Here is a 20,391-nt window from a genome sequence, read left to right on the forward strand (position 1 = left end):
GTGCTATTTGTCTGGTCAAAAATCCGGTCCATCCGAGGCGATCAAAACACATCGACGTGAGATATCACTTTGTAAGACAGCTGCAAGAAAACAACAAGATCGCCGTCGAATTCGTTAGCTCCAAAGACCAACTGGCCGACATCTTCACGAAGGCTTTGCCAGCGCCAAGGTTCCAAGAGTTACGTGAACGCATCGGGGTAGGACCATACGAGAAGAATTGAGGAGGTACGGGTTTGAGAGAGGGTATTAGAAACGGCTGTCCATTTGGCAAACCCGCTTTACCCCCTTCCCCTCCTTTGAGCAAGTGACGACGCCAGGCTTTTCTTTAAGTCTGGCAACGTGGGTGGGAGTCATCTTAGAAAAGGGGGGGCTTCCTTTTTCCTTCTTCTTGTCCGTGATCTCGTGGAGTGTGGTAACGCTGTATGTGCTCTGTGTTTCGTATGTATGTCTCAAATGTTGCTTTGTGTACCCCTTGCGTCATCGACAATATACACTCAGTGCATAATATCTTATTTATTCTAATAAACAATTCATCGGACAACAATTTTAAAAGTGGTCATGACGTTACAACAGCAGTTTTACAATTGATTACTTCTATTTTAAAGTTCCCAACTGTTCCACAGCACAAAGAACAATTTACAAAAATATCAACGAGATTTTCAACGATACTACGAGTCCTGGTCTCTTACTAGGAAGAGCAGATCCATGCTGCACAATTAGTTATTATGATTTGGTGTTTAAATTTCAGCATGGAAAATACCTTTGGAATTGTGCCCGAGTAGGCAGTCAAAATTAGACTACCAAGAAAATAATCATTATAACTAGCAATTTAACGGTATTCTGCGCTAAAATAGATCTTATTTTAACGATTCTATCAGTTCTTTTTATGACTTCTAAGAGACACGGGATGATTATGAAGACATTTCTTACAGGTCCCAACGAGACTCGAACTCGTGATCTCCTGCTTACAAGGCAGGCGCTTTGCCATCTAAGCCAAAGGACCAGAAAATGGCTTCATCGGACAACAATTTAAAAAGTGGTCATGACGTCACAACAGCAGTTTTACAATTGATTACTTCTATTTTAAAGTTCCCAACTGTTCCACAGCACAAAGAACAATTTACAAAAAAATCAACGAGATTTTCAACGATACTACGAGTCCTGGTCTCTTACTAGGAAGAGCAGATCCATGCTGCACAATTAGTTATTATGATTTGGTGTTTAAATTTTAGCATGGAAAATACCTATGGAATTGTGCCCTAGTAGGCAGTCAAAATTAGACTACTTTGAAAATAATCATTATAACTAGCAATTTAACGGTATTCTGCGCATAATAGAACTTATTTTAACGATTCTATCAGTTCTTTTTCTGATTTCTAAGAGACACGGGATGATTATGATGACATTTCTTACAGGTCCCAACGAGACTCGAACTCGTGATCTACTGCTTACTAGGCAGGCGCTTTGCCATCTAAGCCATAGGACCACAAAACGGCTTCATAGGACAACAATTTCAAAAATGGTCATGACGTCACAACAGCAGTTTTACAATTGATTACTTCTATTTTAAAGTTCCCAACTGTTCCACAGCACAAAGAACAATTTACAAAAAAATCAACGAGATTTTCAACGACACTACGAGTCCTGGTCTCTTACTAGGAAGACAGATCCATGCTGCACAATTAGTTATTATGATTTGGTGTTTAAATTTTAGCATGGACAACAATTCATCGGACAACAATTTTAAAAGTGGTCTTGACGTCACAACAGCAGTTTAACAATTGATTACTTCTATTTTAAAGTTCCCAACTGTTCCACAGCACAAAGAACAATTAACAAAAAAATCAACGAGATTTTCAACGATACTACGAGTCCTGGTCTCTTACTAGGAAGAGCAGATCCATGCTGCACAATTAGTTATTATGATTTGGTGTTTAAATTTTAGCATGGAAAATACCTATGGAATTGTGCCCGAGTAGGCAGTCAAAATTAGACTACCAAGAAAATAATCATTATAACTAGCAATTTAACGGTATTCTGCGCTAAAATAGATCTTATTTTAACGATTCTATCAGTTCGTTTTCTGAATTCTAAGAGACACGGGATGATTATGATGACATTTCTTACAGGTCCCAACGAGACTCGAACTCGTGATCTCCTGCTTACTACGCAGGCGCTTTGCCATCTAAGCCATAGGACCACAAAACGGCTTCATAGGACAACAATCTCAAAAGTGGTCATGACGTCACAACAGCAGTTTTACAATTGATTACTTCTATTTTAAAGTTCCCAACTGTTCCACAGCACAAAGAACAATTTACAAAAAAATCAACGAGATTTTCAACGATACTACGAGTCCTGGTCTCTTACTAGGAAGAGCAGATCCATGCTGCACAATTAGTTATTATGATTTGGTGTTTAAATTTCAGCATGGAAAATACCTTTGGAATTGTGCCCGAGTAGGCAGTCAAAATTAGACTACCAAGAAAATAATCATTATAACTAGCAATTTAACGGTATTCTGCGCTATAATAGAACTTATTTTAACGATTCTATCAGTTCTTTTTCTGATTTCTAAGAGACACGGGATGATTATGATGACATTTCTTACAGGTCCCAACGAGACTCGAACTCGTGATCTCCTGCTTACTAGGCATGCGCTTTGCCATCTAAGCCATAGGACCACAAAACGGCTTCATAGGACAACAATTTCAAAAATGGTCATGACGTCACAACAGCAGTTTTACAATTGATTACTTCTATTTTAAAGTTCCCAACTGTTCCACAGCACAAAGAACAATTAACAAAAAAATCAACGAGATTTTCAACGATACTACGAGTCCTGGTCTCTTACTAGGAAGAGCAGATCCATGCTGCACAATTAGTTATTATGATTTGGTGTTTAAATTTTAGCATGGAAAATACCTATGGAATTGTGCCCGAGTAGGCAGTCAAAATTAGACTACCAAGAAAATAATCATTATAACTAGCAATTTAACGGTATTCTGCGCTAAAATAGATCTTATTTTAACGATTCTATCAGTTCGTTTTCTGAATTCTAAGAGACACGGGATGATTATGATGACATTTCTTACAGGTCCCAACGAGACTCGAACTCGTGATCTCCTGCTTACTACGCAGGCGCTTTGCCATCTAAGCCATAGGACCACAAAACGGCTTCATAGGACAACAATCTCAAAAGTGGTCATGACGTCACAACAGCAGTTTTACAATTGATTACTTCTATTTTAAAGTTCCCAACTGTTCCACAGCACAAAGAACAATTTACAAAAAAATCAACGAGATTTTCAACGATACTACGAGTCCTGGTCTCTTACTAGGAAGAGCAGATCCATGCTGCACAATTAGTTATTATGATTTGGTGTTTAAATTTCAGCATGGAAAATACCTTTGGAATTGTGCCCGAGTAGGCAGTCAAAATTAGACTACCAAGAAAATAATCATTATAACTAGCAATTTAACGGTATTCTGCGCTATAATAAAACTTATTTTAACGATTCTATCAGTTCTTTTTCTGATTTCTAAGAGACACGGGATGATTATGATGACATTTCTTACAGGTCCCAACGAGACTCGAACTCGTGATCTCCTGCTTACTAGGCATGCGCTTTGCCATCTAAGCCATAGGACCACAAAACGGCTTCATAGGACAACAATTTCAAAAATGGTCATGACGTCACAACAGCAGTTTTACAATTGATTACTTCTATTTTAAAGTTCCCAACTGTTCCACAGCACAAAGAACAATTTACAAAAATATCAACGAGATTTTCAACGATACTACGAGTCCTGGTCTCTTACTAGGAAGAGCAGATCCATGCTGCACAATTAGTTATTATGATTTGGTGTTTAAATTTCAGCATGGAAAATACCTTTGGAATTGTGCCCGAGTAGGCAGTCAAAATTAGACTACCAAGAAAATAATCATTATAACTAGCAATTTAACGGTATTCTGCGCTATAATAGAACTTATTTTAACGATTCTATCAGTTCTTTTTCTGATTTCTAAGAGACACGGGATGATTATGATGACATTTCTTACACGTCCCAACGAGACTCGAACTCGTGATCTCCTGCTTACTAGGCATGCGCTTTGCCATCTAAGCCATAGGACCACAAAACGGCTTCATAGGACAACAATTTCAAAAATGGTCATGACGTCACAACAGCAGTTTTACAATTGATTACTTCTATTTTAAAGTTCCCAACTGTTCCACAGCACAAAGAACAATTTACAAAAATATCAACGAGATTTTCAACGATACTACGAGTCCTGGTCTCTTACTAGGAAGAGCAGATCCATGCTGCACAATTAGTTATTATGATTTGGTGTTTAAATTTCAGCATGGAAAATACCTTTGGAATTGTGCCCGAGTAGGCAGTCAAAATTAGACTACCAAGAAAATAATCATTATAACTATCAATTTAACGGTATTCTGCGCTATAATAGAACTTATTTTAACGATTCTATCAGTTCTTTTTCTGATTTCTAAGAGACACGGGATGATTATGATGACATTTCTTACAGGTCCCAACGAGACTCGAACTCGTGATCTCCTGCTTACTAGGCATGCGCTTTGCCATCTAAGCCATAGGACCACAAAACGGCTTCATAGGACAACAATTTCAAAAATGGTCATGACGTCACAACAGCAGTTTAACAATTGATTACTTCTATTTTAAAGTTCCCAACTGTTCCACAGCACAAAGAACAATTAACAAAAAAATCAACGAGATTTTCAACGATACTACGAGTCCTGGTCTCTTACTAGGAAGAGCAGATCCATGCTGCACAATTAGTTATTATGATTTGGTGTTTAAATTTTAGCATGGAAAATACCTATGGAATTGTGCCCGAGTAGGCAGTCAAAATTAGACTACCAAGAAAATAATCAATATAACTAGCAATTTAACGGTATTCTGCGCTAAAATAGATCTTATTTTAACGATTCTATCAGTTCGTTTTCTGAATTCTAAGAGACACGGGATGATTATGATGACATTTCTTACACGTCCCAACGAGACTCGAACTCGTGATCTCCTGCTTACTACGCAGGCGCTTTGCCATCTAAGCCATAGGACCACAAAACGGCTTCATAGGACAACAATCTCAAAAGTGGTCATGACGTCACAACAGCAGTTTTACAATTGATTACTTCTATTTTAAAGTTCCCAACTGTTCCACAGCACAAAGAACAATTTACAAAAAAATCAACGAGATTTTCAACGATACTACGAGTCCTGGTCTCTTACTAGGAAGAGCAGATCCATGCTGCACAATTAGTTATTATGATTTGGTGTTTAAATTTCAGCATGGAAAATACCTTTGGAATTGTGCCCGAGTAGGCAGTCAAAATTAGACTACCAAGAAAATAATCATTATAACTAGCAATTTAACGGTATTCTGCGCTATAATAGAACTTATTTTAACGATTCTATAAGTTCTTTTTCTGATTTCTAAGAGACACGGGATGATTATGATGACATTTCTTACAGGTCCCAACGAGACTCGAACTCGTGATCTCCTGCTTACTAGGCATGCGCTTTGACATCTAAGCCATAGGACCACAAAACGGCTTCATAGGACAACAATTTCAAAAATGGTCATGACGTCACAACAGCAGTTTTACAATTGATTACTTCTATTTTAAAGTTCCCAACTGTTCCACAGCACAAAGAACAATTTACAAAAATATCAACGAGATTTTCAACGATACTACGAGTCCTGGTCTCTTACTAGGAAGAGCAGATCCATGCTGCACAATTAGTTATTATGATTTGGTGTTTAAATTTCAGCATGGAAAATACCTTTGGAATTGTGCCCGAGTAGGCAGTCAAAATTAGACTACCAAGAAAATAATCATTATAACTATCAATTTAACGGTATTCTGCGCTATAATAGAACTTATTTTAACGATTCTATCAGTTCTTTTTCTGATTTCTAAGAGACACGGGATGATTATGATGACATTTCTTACAGGTCCCAACGAGACTCGAACTCGTGATCTCCTGCTTACTAGGCAGGCGCTTTGCCATCTAAGCCATAGGACCACAAAATGGCTTCATAGGACAACAATTTCAAAAATGGTCATGACGTCACAACAGCAGTTTTACAATTGATTACTTCTATTTTAAAGTTCCCAACTGTTCCACAGCACAAAGAACAATTTACAAAAAAATCAACGAGATTTTCAACGATACTACGAGTCCTGGTCTCTTACTAGGAAGAGCAGATCCATGCTGCACAATTAGTTATTATGATTTGGTGTTTAAATTTCAGCATGGAAAATACCTTTGGAATTGTGCCCGAGTAGGCAGTCAAAATTAGACTACCAAGACAATAATCATTATAACTAGCTATTTAACGGTATTCTGCGCTAAAATAGATCTTATTTTAACGATTCTATCAGTTCTTTTTCTGAATTCTAAGAGACACGGGATGATTATGATGACATTTCTTACAGGTCCCAACGAGACTCGAACTCGTGATCTCCTGCTTACTAGGCAGGCGCTTTGCCATCTAAGCCATAGGACCATAAAACGGCTTCATAGGACAACAATTTAAAAAGTGGTCATGACGTCACAACAGCAGTTTTACAATTGATTACTTCTATTTTAAAGTTCCCAACTGTTCCACAGCACAAAGAACAATTAACAAAAAAATCAACGAGATTTTAAACGATACTACGAGTCCTGGTCTCTTACTAGGAAGAGCAGATCCATGCTGCACAATTAGTTATTATGATTTGGTGTTTAAATTTCAGCATGGAAAATACCTTTGGAATTGTGCCCGAGTAGGCAGTCAAAATTAGACTACCAAGAAAACAATCATTATAACTAGCAATTTAACGGTATTCTGCGCTAAAATAGATCTTATTTTAACGATTCTATCAGTTCTTTTTCTGAATTCTAAGAGACACGGGATGATTATGATGACATTTCTTACAGGTCCCAACGAGACTCGAACTCGTGATCTCCTGCTTACTAGGCAGGCGCTTTGCCATCTAAGCCATAGGACCACAAAATGGCTTCATCGGACAACAATTTAAAAAGTGGTCATGACGTCACAACAGCAGTTTTACAATTGATTACTTCTATTTTAAAGTTCCCAACTGTTCCACAGCACAAAGAACAATTTACAAAAAAATCAACGAGATTTTCAACGATACTACGAGTCCTGGTCTCTTACTAGGAAGAGCAGATCCATGCTGCACAATTAGTTATTATGATTTGGTGTTTAAATTTCAGCATGGAAAATACCTTTGGAATTGTGCCCGAGTAGGCAGTCAAAATTAGACTACCAAGAAAATAATCATTATAACTAGCAATTTAACGGTATTCTGCGCTATAATAGAACTTATTTTAACGATTCTATCAGTTCTTTTTCTGATTTCTAAGAGACACGGGATGATTATGATGACATTTCTTACAGGTCCCAACGAGACTCGAACTCGTGATCTCCTGCTTACTAGGCATGCGCTTTGCCATCTAAGCCATAGGACCACAAAACGGCTTCATAGGACAACAATTTCAAAAATGGTCATGACGTCACAACAGCAGTTTTACAATTGATTACTTCTATTTTAAAGTTCCCAACTGTTCCACAGCACAAAGAACAGTTTACAAAAATATCAACGAGATTTTCAACGATACTACGAGTCCTGGTCTCTTACTAGGAAGAGCAGATCCATGCTGCACAATTAGTTATTATGATTTGGTGTTTAAATTTCAGCATGGAAAATACCTTTGGAATTGTGCCCGAGTAGGCAGTCAAAATTAGACTACCAAGAAAATAATCATTATAACTATCAATTTAACGGTATTCTGCGCTATAATAGAACTTATTTTAACGATTCTATCAGTTCTTTTTCTGATTTCTAAGAGACACGGGATGATTATGATGACATTTCTTACAGGTCCCAACGAGACTCGAACTCGTGATCTCCTGCTTACTAGGCATGCGCTTTGCCATCTAAGCCATAGGACCACAAAACGGCTTCATAGGACAACAATTTCAAAAATGGTCATGACGTCACAACAGCAGTTTAACAATTGATTACTTCTATTTTAAAGTTCCCAACTGTTCCACAGCACAAAGAACAATTAACAAAAAAATCAACGAGATTTTCAACGATACTACGAGTCCTGGTATCTTACTAGGAAGAGCAGATCCATGCTGCACAATTAGTTATTATGATTTGGTGTTTAAATTTTAGCATGGAAAATACCTATGGAATTGTGCCCGAGTAGGCAGTCAAAATTAGACTACCAAGAAAATAATCAATATAACTAGCAATTTAACGGTATTCTGCGCTAAAATAGATCTTATTTTAACGATTCTATCAGTTCGTTTTCTGAATTCTAAGAGACACGGGATGATTATGATGACATTTCTTACACGTCCCAACGAGACTCGAACTCGTGATCTCCTGCTTACTACGCAGGCGCTTTGCCATCTAAGCCATAGGACCACAAAACGGCTTCATAGGACAACAATCTCAAAAGTGGTCATGACGTCACAACAGCAGTTTTACAATTGATTACTTCTATTTTAAAGTTCCCAACTGTTCCACAGCACAAAGAACAATTTACAAAAATATCAACGAGATTTTCAACGATACTACGAGTCCTGGTCTCTTACTAGGAAGAGCAGATCCATGCTGCACAATTAGTTATTATGATTTGGTGTTTAAATTTCAGCATGGAAAATACCTTTGGAATTGTGCCCGAGTAGGCAGTCAAAATTAGACTACCAAGAAAATAATCATTATAACTAGCAATTTAACGGTATTCTGCGCTATAATAGAACTTATTTTAACGATTCTATCAGTTCTTTTTCTGATTTCTAAGAGACACGGGATGATTATGATGACATTTCTTACAGGTCCCAACGAGACTCGAACTCGTGATCTCCTGCTTACTAGGCATGCGCTTTGCCATCTAAGCCATAGGACCACAAAACGGCTTCATAGGACAACAATTTCAAAAATGGTCATGACGTCACAACAGCAGTTTTACAATTGATTACTTCTATTTTAAAGTTCCCAACTGTTCCACAGCACAAAGAACAATTTACAAAAATATCAACGAGATTTTCAACGATACTACGAGTCCTGGTCTCTTACTAGGAAGAGCAGATCCATGCTGCACAATTAGTTATTATGATTTGGTGTTTAAATTTCAGCATGGAAAATACCTTTGGAATTGTGCCCGAGTAGGCAGTCAAAATTAGACTACCAAGAAAATAATCATTATAACTATCAATTTAACGGTATTCTGCGCTATAATAGAACTTATTTTAACGATTCTATCAGTTCTTTTTCTGATTTCTAAGAGACACGGGATGATTATGATGACATTTCTTACAGGTCCCAACGAGACTCGAACTCGTGATCTCCTGCTTACTAGGCATGCGCTTTGCCATCTAAGCCATAGGACCACAAAACGGCTTCATAGGACAACAATTTCAAAAATGGTCATGACGTCACAACAGCAGTTTAACAATTGATTACTTCTATTTTAAAGTTCCCAACTGTTCCACAGCACAAAGAACAATTAACAAAAAAATCAACGAGATTTTCAACGATACTACGAGTCCTGGTCTCTTACTAGGAAGAGCAGATCCATGCTGCACAATTAGTTATTATGATTTGGTGTTTAAATTTTAGCATGGAAAATACCTATGGAATTGTGCCCGAGTAGGCAGTCAAAATTAGACTACCAAGAAAATAATCAATATAACTAGCAATTTAACGGTATTCTGCGCTAAAATAGATCTTATTTTAACGATTCTATCAGTTCGTTTTCTGAATTCTAAGAGACACGGGATGATTATGATGACATTTCTTACACGTCCCAACGAGACTCGAACTCGTGATCTCCTGCTTACTACGCAGGCGCTTTGCCATCTAAGCCATAGGACCACAAAACGGCTTCATAGGACAACAATCTCAAAAGTGGTCATGACGTCACAACAGCAGTTTTACAATTGATTACTTCTATTTTAAAGTTCCCAACTGTTCCACAGCACAAAGAACAATTTACAAAAAAATCAACGAGATTTTCAACGATACTACGAGTCCTGGTCTCTTACTAGGAAGAGCAGATCCATGCTGCACAATTAGTTATTATGATTTGGTGTTTAAATTTCAGCATGGAAAATACCTTTGGAATTGTGCCCGAGTAGGCAGTCAAAATTAGACTACCAAGAAAATAATCATTATAACTAGCAATTTAACGGTATTCTGCGCTATAATAGAACTTATTTTAACGATTCTATAAGTTCTTTTTCTGATTTCTAAGAGACACGGGATGATTATGATGACATTTCTTACAGGTCCCAACGAGACTCGAACTCGTGATCTCCTGCTTACTAGGCATGCGCTTTGACATCTAAGCCATAGGACCACAAAACGGCTTCATAGGACAACAATTTCAAAAATGGTCATGACGTCACAACAGCAGTTTTACAATTGATTACTTCTATTTTAAAGTTCCCAACTGTTCCACAGCACAAAGAACAATTTACAAAAATATCAACGAGATTTTCAACGATACTACGAGTCCTGGTCTCTTACTAGGAAGAGCAGATCCATGCTGCACAATTAGTTATTATGATTTGGTGTTTAAATTTCAGCATGGAAAATACCTTTGGAATTGTGCCCGAGTAGGCAGTCAAAATTAGACTACCAAGAAAATAATCATTATAACTATCAATTTAACGGTATTCTGCGCTATAATAGAACTTATTTTAACGATTCTATCAGTTCTTTTTCTGATTTCTAAGAGACACGGGATGATTATGATGACATTTCTTACAGGTCCCAACGAGACTCGAACTCGTGATCTCCTGCTTACTAGGCAGGCGCTTTGCCATCTAAGCCATAGGACCACAAAATGGCTTCATAGGACAACAATTTCAAAAATGGTCATGACGTCACAACAGCAGTTTTACAATTGATTACTTCTATTTTAAAGTTCCCAACTGTTCCACAGCACAAAGAACAATTTACAAAAAAATCAACGAGATTTTCAACGATACTACGAGTCCTGGTCTCTTACTAGGAAGAGCAGATCCATGCTGCACAATTAGTTATTATGATTTGGTGTTTAAATTTCAGCATGGAAAATACCTTTGGAATTGTGCCCGAGTAGGCAGTCAAAATTAGACTACCAAGACAATAATCATTATAACTAGCTATTTAACGGTATTCTGCGCTAAAATAGATCTTATTTTAACGATTCTATCAGTTCTTTTTCTGAATTCTAAGAGACACGGGATGATTATGATGACATTTCTTACAGGTCCCAACGAGACTCGAACTCGTGATCTCCTGCTTACTAGGCAGGCGCTTTGCCATCTAAGCCATAGGACCATAAAACGGCTTCATAGGACAACAATTTAAAAAGTGGTCATGACGTCACAACAGCAGTTTTACAATTGATTACTTCTATTTTAAAGTTCCCAACTGTTCCACAGCACAAAGAACAATTAACAAAAAAATCAACGAGATTTTAAACGATACTACGAGTCCTGGTCTCTTACTAGGAAGAGCAGATCCATGCTGCACAATTAGTTATTATGATTTGGTGTTTAAATTTCAGCATGGAAAATACCTTTGGAATTGTGCCCGAGTAGGCAGTCAAAATTAGACTACCAAGAAAACAATCATTATAACTAGCAATTTAACGGTATTCTGCGCTAAAATAGATCTTATTTTAACGATTCTATCAGTTCTTTTTCTGAATTCTAAGAGACACGGGATGATTATGATGACATTTCTTACAGGTCCCAACGAGACTCGAACTCGTGATCTCCTGCTTACTACGCAGGCGCTTTGCCATCTAAGCCATAGGACCACAAAATGGCTTCATCGGACAACAATTTTAAAAAGTGGTCATGACGTCACAACAGCAGTTTTACAATTGATTACTTCTATTTTAAAGTTCCCAACTGTTCCACAGCACAAAGAACAATTTACAAAAAAATCAACGAGATTTTCAACGATACTACGAGTCCTGGTCTCTTACTAGGAAGAGCAGATCCATGCTGCACAATTAGTTATTATGATTTGGTGTTTAAATTTCAGCATGGAAAATACCTTTGGAATTGTGCCCGAGTAGGCAGTCAAAATTAGACTACCAAGAAAATAATCATTATAACTAGCAATTTAACGGTATTCTGCGCTATAATAGAACTTATTTTAACGATTCTATCAGTTCTTTTTCTGATTTCTAAGAGACACGGGATGATTATGATGACATTTCTTACAGGTCCCAACGAGACTCGAACTCGTGATCTCCTGCTTACTAGGCATGCGCTTTGCCATCTAAGCCATAGGACCACAAAACGGCTTCATAGGACAACAATTTCAAAAATGGTCATGACGTCACAACAGCAGTTTTACAATTGATTACTTCTATTTTAAAGTTCCCAACTGTTCCACAGCACAAAGAACAATTTACAAAAATATCAACGAGATTTTAAACGATACTACGAGTCCTGGTCTCTTACTAGGAAGAGCAGATCCATGCTGCACAATTAGTTATTATGATTTGGTGTTTAAATTTCAGCATGGAAAATACCTTTGGAATTGTGCCCGAGTAGGCAGTCAAAATTAGACTACCAAGAAAATAATCATTATAACTATCAATTTAACGGTATTCTGCGCTATAATAGAACTTATTTTAACGATTCTATCAGTTCTTTTTCTGATTTCTAAGAGACACGGGATGATTATGATGACATTTCTTACAGGTCCCAACGAGACTCGAACTCGTGATCTCCTGCTTACTAGGCATGCGCTTTGCCATCTAAGCCATAGGACCACAAAACGGCTTCATAGGACAACAATTTCAAAAATGGTCATGACGTCACAACAGCAGTTTAACAATTGATTACTTCTATTTTAAAGTTCCCAACTGTTCCACAGCACAAAGAACAATTAACAAAAAAATCAACGAGATTTTCAACGATACTACGAGTCCTGGTCTCTTACTAGGAAGAGCAGATCCATGCTGCACAATTAGTTATTATGATTTGGTGTTTAAATTTTAGCATGGAAAATACCTATGGAATTGTGCCCGAGTAGGCAGTCAAAATTAGACTACCAAGAAAATAATCAATATAACTAGCAATTTAACGGTATTCTGCGCTAAAATAGATCTTATTTTAACGATTCTATCAGTTCGTTTTCTGAATTCTAAGAGACACGGGATGATTATGATGACATTTCTTACACGTCCCAACGAGACTCGAACTCGTGATCTCCTGCTTACTACGCAGGCGCTTTGCCATCTAAGCCATAGGACCACAAAACGGCTTCATAGGACAACAATCTCAAAAGTGGTCATGACGTCACAACAGCAGTTTTACAATTGATTACTTCTATTTTAAAGTTCCCAACTGTTCCACAGCACAAAGAACAATTTACAAAAAAATCAACGAGATTTTCAACGATACTACGAGTCCTGGTCTCTTACTAGGAAGAGCAGATCCATGCTGCACAATTAGTTATTATGATTTGGTGTTTAAATTTCAGCATGGAAAATACCTTTGGAATTGTGCCCGAGTAGGCAGTCAAAATTAGACTACCAAGAAAATAATCATTATAACTAGCAATTTAACGGTATTCTGCGCTATAATAGATCTTATTTTAACGATTCTATAAGTTCTTTTTCTGATTTCTAAGAGACACGGGATGATTATGATGACATTTCTTACAGGTCCCAACGAGACTCGAACTCGTGATCTCCTGCTTACTAGGCATGCGCTTTGACATCTAAGCCATAGGACCACAAAACGGCTTCATAGGACAACAATTTCAAAAATGGTCATGACGTCACAACAGCAGTTTTACAATTGATTACTTCTATTTTAAAGTTCCCAACTGTTCCACAGCACAAAGAACAATTTACAAAAATATCAACGAGATTTTCAACGATACTACGAGTCCTGGTCTCTTACTAGGAAGAGCAGATCCATGCTGCACAATTAGTTATTATGATTTGGTGTTTAAATTTCAGCATGGAAAATACCTTTGGAATTGTGCCCGAGTAGGCAGTCAAAATTAGACTACCAAGAAAATAATCATTATAACTAGCAATTTAACGGTATTCTGCGCTATAATAGAACTTATTTTAACGATTCTATCAGTTCTTTTTCTGATTTCTAAGAGACACGGGATGATTATGATGACATTTCTTACAGGTCCCAACGAGACTCGAACTCGTGATCTCCTGCTTACTAGGCATGCGCTTTGCCATCTAAGCCATAGGACCACAAAACGGCTTCATAGGACAACAATTTCAAAAATGGTCATGACGTCACAACAGCAGTTTTACAATTGATTACTTCTATTTTAAAGTTCCCAACTGTTCCACAGCACAAAGAACAATTTACAAAAATATCAACGAGATTTTCAACGATACTACGAGTCCTGGTCTCTTACTAGGAAGAGCAGATCCATGCTGCACAATTAGTTATTATGATTTGGTGTTTAAATTTCAGCATGGAAAATACCTTTGGAATTGTGCCCGAGTAGGCAGTCAAAATTAGACTACCAAGAAAACAATCATTATAACTAGCAATTTAACGGTATTCTGCGCTAAAATAGATCTTATTTTAACGATTCTATCAGTTCTTTTTCTGAATTCTAAGAGACACGGGATGATTATGATGACATTTCTTACAGGTCCCAACGAGACTTGAACTCGTGATCTCCTGCTTACTAGGCAGGCGCTTTGCCATCTAAGCCATAGGACCACAAAATGGCTTCATCGGACAACAATTTAAAAAGTGGTCATGACGTCACAACAGCAGTTTTACAATTGATTACTTCTATTTTAAAGTTCCCAACTGTTCCACAGCACAAAGAACAATTTACAAAAAAATCAACGAGATTTTCAACGATACTACGAGTCCTGGTCTCTTACTAGGAAGAGCAGATCCATGCTGCACAATTAGTTATTATGATTTGGTGTTTAAATTTCAGCATGGAAAATACCTTTGGAATTGTGCCCGAGTAGGCAGTCAAAATTAGACTACCAAGAAAATAATCATTATAACTATCAATTTAACGGTATTCTGCGCTATAATAGAACTTATTTTAACGATTCTATCAGTTCTTTTTCTGATTTCTAAGAGACACGGGATGATTATGATGACATTTCTTACAGGTCCCAACGAGACTCGAACTCGTGATCTCCTGCTTACTAGGCATGCGCTTTGCCATCTAAGCCATAGGACCACAAAACGGCTTCATAGGACAACAATTTCAAAAATGGTCATGACGTCACAACAGCAGTTTTACAATTGATTACTTCTATTTTAAAGTTCCCAACTGTTCCACAGCACAAAGAACAATTTACAAAAATATCAACGAGATTTTCAACGATACTACGAGTCCTGGTCTCTTACTAGGAAGAGCAGATCCATGCTGCACAATTAGTTATTATGATTTGGTGTTTAAATTTCAGCATGGAAAATACCTTTGGAATTGTGCCCGAGTAGGCAGTCAAAATTAGACTACCAAGAAAATAATCATTATAACTATCAATTTAACGGTATTCTGCGCTATAATAGAACTTATTTTAACGATTCTATCAGTTCTTTTTCTGATTTCTAAGAGACACGGGATGATTATGATGACATTTCTTACAGGTCCCAACGAGACTCGAACTCGTGATCTCCTGCTTACTAGGCATGCGCTTTGCCATCTAAGCCATAGGACCACAAAACGGCTTCATAGGACAACAATTTCAAAAATGGTCATGACGTCACAACAGCAGTTTAACAATTGATTACTTCTATTTTAAAGTTCCCAACTGTTCCACAGCACAAAGAACAATTAACAAAAAAATCAACGAGATTTTCAACGATACTACGAGTCCTGGTCTCTTACTAGGAAGAGCAGATCCATGCTGCACAATTAGTTATTATGATTTGGTGTTTAAATTTTAGCATGGAAAATACCTATGGAATTGTGCCCGAGTAGGCAGTCAAAATTAGACTACCAAGAAAATAATCAATATAACTAGCAATTTAACGGTATTCTGCGCTAAAATAGATCTTATTTTAACGATTCTATCAGTTCGTTTTCTGAATTCTAAGAGACACGGGATGATTATGATGACATTTCTTACAGGTCCCAACGAGACTCGAACTCGTGATCTCCTGCTTACTACGCAGGCGCTTTGCCATCTAAGCCATAGGACCACAAAACGGCTTCATAGGACAACAATCTCAAAAGTGGTCATGACGTCACAACAGCAGTTTTACAATTGATTACTTCTATTTTAAAGTTCCCAACTGTTCCACAGCACAAAGAACAATTTACAAAAAAATCAACGAGATTTTCAACGATACTACGAGTCCTGGTCTCTTACTAGAAAGAGCACATCCATGCTGCACAATTAGTTATTATGATTTGGTGTTTAAATTTCAGCATGGAAAATACCTTTGGAATTGTGCCCGAGTAGGCAGTCAAAATTAGACTACCAAGAAAATAATCATTATAACTAGCAATTTAACGGTATTCTGCGCTATAATAGAACTTATTTTAACGATTCTATAAGTTCTTTTTCTGATTTCTAAGAGACACGGGATGATTATGATGACATTTCTTACAGGTCCCAACGAGACTCGAACTCGTGATCTCCTGCTTACTAGGCATGCGCTTTGACATCTAAGCCATAGGACCACAAAACGGCTTCATAGGACAACAATTTCAAAAATGGTCATGACGTCACAACAGCAGTTTTACAATTGATTACTTCTATTTTAAAGTTCCCAACTGTTCCACAGCACAAAGAACAATTTACAAAAATATCAACGAGATTTTCAACGATACTACGAGTCCTGGTCTCTTACTAGGAAGAGCAGATCCATGCTGCACAATTAGTTATTATGATTTGGTGTTTAAATTTCAGCATGGAAAATACCTTTGGAATTGTGCCCGAGTAGGCAGTCAAAATTAGACTACCAAGAAAATAATCATTATAACTATCAATTTAACGGTATTCTGCGCTATAATAGAACTTATTTTAACGATTCTATCAGTTCTTTTTCTGATTTCTAAGAGACATGGGATGATTATGATGACATTTCTTACAGGTCCCAACGAGACTCGAACTCGTGATCTCCTGCTTACTAGGCAGGCGCTTTGCCATCTAAGCCATAGGACCACAAAATGGCTTCATAGGACAACAATTTCAAAAATGGTCATGACGTCACAACAGCAGTTTTACAATTGATTACTTCTATTTTAAAGTTCCCAACTGTTCCACAGCACAAAGAACAATTTACAAAAAAATCAACGAGATTTTCAACGATACTACGAGTCCTGGTCTCTTACTAGGAAGAGCAGATCCATGCTGCACAATTAGTTATTATGATTTGGTGTTTAAATTTCAGCATGGAAAATACCTTTGGAATTGTGCCCGAGTAGGCAGTCAAAATTAGACTACCAAGACAATAATCATTATAACTAGCTATTTAACGGTATTCTGCGCTAAAATAGATCTTATTTTAACGATTCTATCAGTTCTTTTTCTGAATTCTAAGAGACACGGGATGATTATGATGACATTTCTTACAGGTCCAAACGAGACTCGAACTCGTGATCTCCTGCTTACTAGGCAGGCGCTTTGCCATCTAAGCCATAGGACCATAAAACGGCTTCATAGGACAACAATTTAAAAAGTGGTCATGACGTCACAACAGCAGTTTTACAATTGATTACTTCTATTTTAAAGTTCCCAACTGTTCCACAGCACAAAGAACAATTAACAAAAAAATCAACGAGATTTTCAACGATACTACGAGTCCTGGTCTCTTACTAGGAAGAGCAGATCCATGCTGCACAATTAGTTATTATGATTTGGTGTTTAAATTTCAGCATGGAAAATACCTTTGGAATTGTGCCCGAGTAGGCAGTCAAAATTAGACTACCAAGAAAACAATCATTATAACTAGCAATTTAACGGTATTCTGCGCTAAAATAGATCTTATTTTAACGATTCTATCAGTTCTTTTTCTGAATTCTAAGAGACACGGGATGATTATGATGACATTTCTTACAGGTCCCAACGAGACTCGAACTCGTGATCTCCTGCTTACTAGGCAGGCGCTTTGCCATCTAAGCCATAGGACCACAAAATGGCTTCATCGGACAACAATTTAAAAAGTGGTCATGACGTCACAACAGCAGTTTTACAATTGATTACTTCTATTTTAAAGTTCCCAACTGTTCCACAGCACAAAGAACAATTTACAAAAAAATCAACGAGATTTTCAACGATACTACGAGTCCTGGTCTCTTACTAGGAAGAGCAGATCCATGCTGCACAATTAGTTATTATGATTTGGTGTTTAAATTTCAGCATGGAAAATACCTTTGGAATTGTGCCCGAGTAGGCAGTCAAAATTAGACTACCAAGAAAATAATCATTATAACTAGCAATTTAACGGTATTCTGCGCTAAAATAGATCTTATTTTAACGATTCTATCAGTTCTTTTTCTGAATTCTAAGAGACACGGGATGATTATGATGACATTTCTTACAGGTCCCAACGAGACTCGAACTCGTGATCTCCTGCTTACTAGGCAGGCGCTTTGCCATCTAAGCCATAGGACCACAAAATGGCTTCATCGGACAACAATTTAAAAAGTGGTCATGACGTCACAACAGCAGTTTTACAATTGATTACTTCTATTTTAAAGTTCCCAACTGTTCCACAGCACAAAGAACAATTTACAAAAATATCAACGAGTCCTGGTCTCTTACTAGGAAGGGCAGATCCATGCTGCACAATTAGTTATTATGATTTGGTGTTTAAATTTCAGCATGGAAAATACCTTTGGAATTGTGCCCGAGTAGGCAGTCAAAATTAGACTACCAAGAAAACAATCATTATAACTAGCAATTTAACGGTATTCTGCGCTAAAATAGATCTTATTTTAACGATTCTATCAGTTCTTTTTCTGAATTCTAAGAGACACGGGATGATTATGATGACATTTCTTACAGGTCCCAACGAGACTCGAACTCGTGATCTCCTGCTTACTAGGCAGGCGCTTTGCCATCTAAGCCATAGGACCACAAAATGGCTTCATCGGACAACAATTTAAAAAGTGGTCATGACGTCACAACAGCAGTTTTACAATTGATTACTTCTATTTTAAAGTTCCCAACTGTTCCACAGCACAAAGAACAATTTACAAAAAAATCAACGAGATTTTCAACGATACTACGAGTCCTGGTCTCTTACTAGGAAGAGCAGATCCATGCTGCACAATTAGTTATTATGATTTGGTGTTTAAATTTCAGCATGGAAAATACCTTTGGAATTGTGCCCGAGTAGGCAGTCAAAATTAGACTACCAAGAAAATAATCATTATAACTAGCAATTTAACGGTATTCTGCGCTAAAATAGATCTTATTTTAACGATTCTATCAGTTCTTTTTCTGAATTCTAAGAGACACGGGATGATTATGATGACATTTCTTACAGGTCCCAACGAGACTCGAACTCGTGATCTCCTGCTTACTAGGCAGGCGCTTTGCCATCTAAGCCATAGGACCACAAAATGGCTTCATCGGACAACAATTTAAAAAGTGGTCATGACGTCACAACAGCAGTTTTACAATTGATTACTTCTATTTTAAAGTTCCCAACTGTTCCACAGCACAAAGAACAATTTACAAAAATATCAACGAGTCCTGGTCTCTTACTAGGAAGAGCAGATCCATGCTGCACAATTAGTTATTATGATTTGGTGTTTAAATTTCAGCATGGAAAATACCTTTGGAATTGTGCCCGAGTAGGCAGTCAAAATTAGACTACCAAGAAAATAATCATTATAACTAGCAATTTAACGGTATTCTGCGCTAAAATAGATCTTATTTTAACGATTCTATCAGTTCTTTTTCTGAATTCTTAGAGACACGGGATGATTAAGATGACATTTCTTACAGGTCCCAACGAGACTCGAGCTCGTGATCTCTTGCTTACTAGGCAGGCGCTTTGCCATCTAAGCCATAGGACCATAAAACGGCTTCATAGGACAACAATTTAAAAAGTGGTCATGACGTCACAACAGCAGTTTTACAATTGATTACTTCTATTTTAAAGTTCCCAACTGTTCCACAGCACAAAGAACAATTAACAAAAAAATCAACGAGATTTTCAACGATACTACGAGTCCTGGTCTCTTACTAGGAAGAGCAGATCCATGCTGCACAATTAGTTATTATGATTTGGTGTTTAAATTTCAGCATGGAAAATACCTTTGGAATTGTGCCCGAGTAGGCAGTCAAAATTAGACTACCAAGACAATAATCATTATAACTAGCTATTTAACGGTATTC

General features: G+C 37.2%; 11 non-coding genes across 11 annotated transcripts; all 11 read right to left on the minus strand.

Annotated features, from left to right (window-relative positions):
• Nucleotides 1-930: 930 nt before the first annotated feature.
• Trnat-ugu lies at nucleotides 931-1,003 on the minus strand. The gene has a single exon. It is a non-coding gene; the product is annotated as a tRNA-Thr (tRNA).
• A 4,996-nt stretch (nucleotides 1,004-5,999) lies between these two features.
• On the minus strand, nucleotides 6,000-6,072 carry Trnat-agu. The gene has a single exon. It is a non-coding gene; the product is annotated as a tRNA-Thr (tRNA).
• Nucleotides 6,073-6,483: 411 nt separating this feature from the next.
• Trnat-agu lies at nucleotides 6,484-6,556 on the minus strand. The gene has a single exon. It is a non-coding gene; the product is annotated as a tRNA-Thr (tRNA).
• Nucleotides 6,557-6,967: 411 nt separating this feature from the next.
• Trnat-agu lies at nucleotides 6,968-7,040 on the minus strand. The gene has a single exon. It is a non-coding gene; the product is annotated as a tRNA-Thr (tRNA).
• Nucleotides 7,041-10,839: 3,799 nt separating this feature from the next.
• On the minus strand, nucleotides 10,840-10,912 carry Trnat-agu. Its single transcript has one exon. It is a non-coding gene; the product is annotated as a tRNA-Thr (tRNA).
• A 411-nt stretch (nucleotides 10,913-11,323) lies between these two features.
• Nucleotides 11,324-11,396, minus strand: Trnat-agu. Its single transcript has one exon. It is a non-coding gene; the product is annotated as a tRNA-Thr (tRNA).
• Nucleotides 11,397-17,132: 5,736 nt separating this feature from the next.
• Trnat-agu lies at nucleotides 17,133-17,205 on the minus strand. The gene has a single exon. It is a non-coding gene; the product is annotated as a tRNA-Thr (tRNA).
• Nucleotides 17,206-18,100: 895 nt separating this feature from the next.
• Nucleotides 18,101-18,173, minus strand: Trnat-agu. Its single transcript has one exon. It is a non-coding gene; the product is annotated as a tRNA-Thr (tRNA).
• Nucleotides 18,174-18,584: 411 nt separating this feature from the next.
• On the minus strand, nucleotides 18,585-18,657 carry Trnat-agu. The gene has a single exon. It is a non-coding gene; the product is annotated as a tRNA-Thr (tRNA).
• Nucleotides 18,658-19,048: 391 nt separating this feature from the next.
• Trnat-agu lies at nucleotides 19,049-19,121 on the minus strand. The gene has a single exon. It is a non-coding gene; the product is annotated as a tRNA-Thr (tRNA).
• Nucleotides 19,122-19,532: 411 nt separating this feature from the next.
• Trnat-agu lies at nucleotides 19,533-19,605 on the minus strand. The gene has a single exon. It is a non-coding gene; the product is annotated as a tRNA-Thr (tRNA).
• Nucleotides 19,606-20,391: the final 786 nt, after the last annotated feature.

The sequence above is a fragment of the Daphnia pulicaria genome, chromosome 1 (genome assembly GCF_021234035.1).
Source record: "Daphnia pulicaria isolate SC F1-1A chromosome 1, SC_F0-13Bv2, whole genome shotgun sequence".
NCBI lineage: Eukaryota > Metazoa > Arthropoda > Branchiopoda > Diplostraca > Daphniidae > Daphnia > Daphnia pulicaria.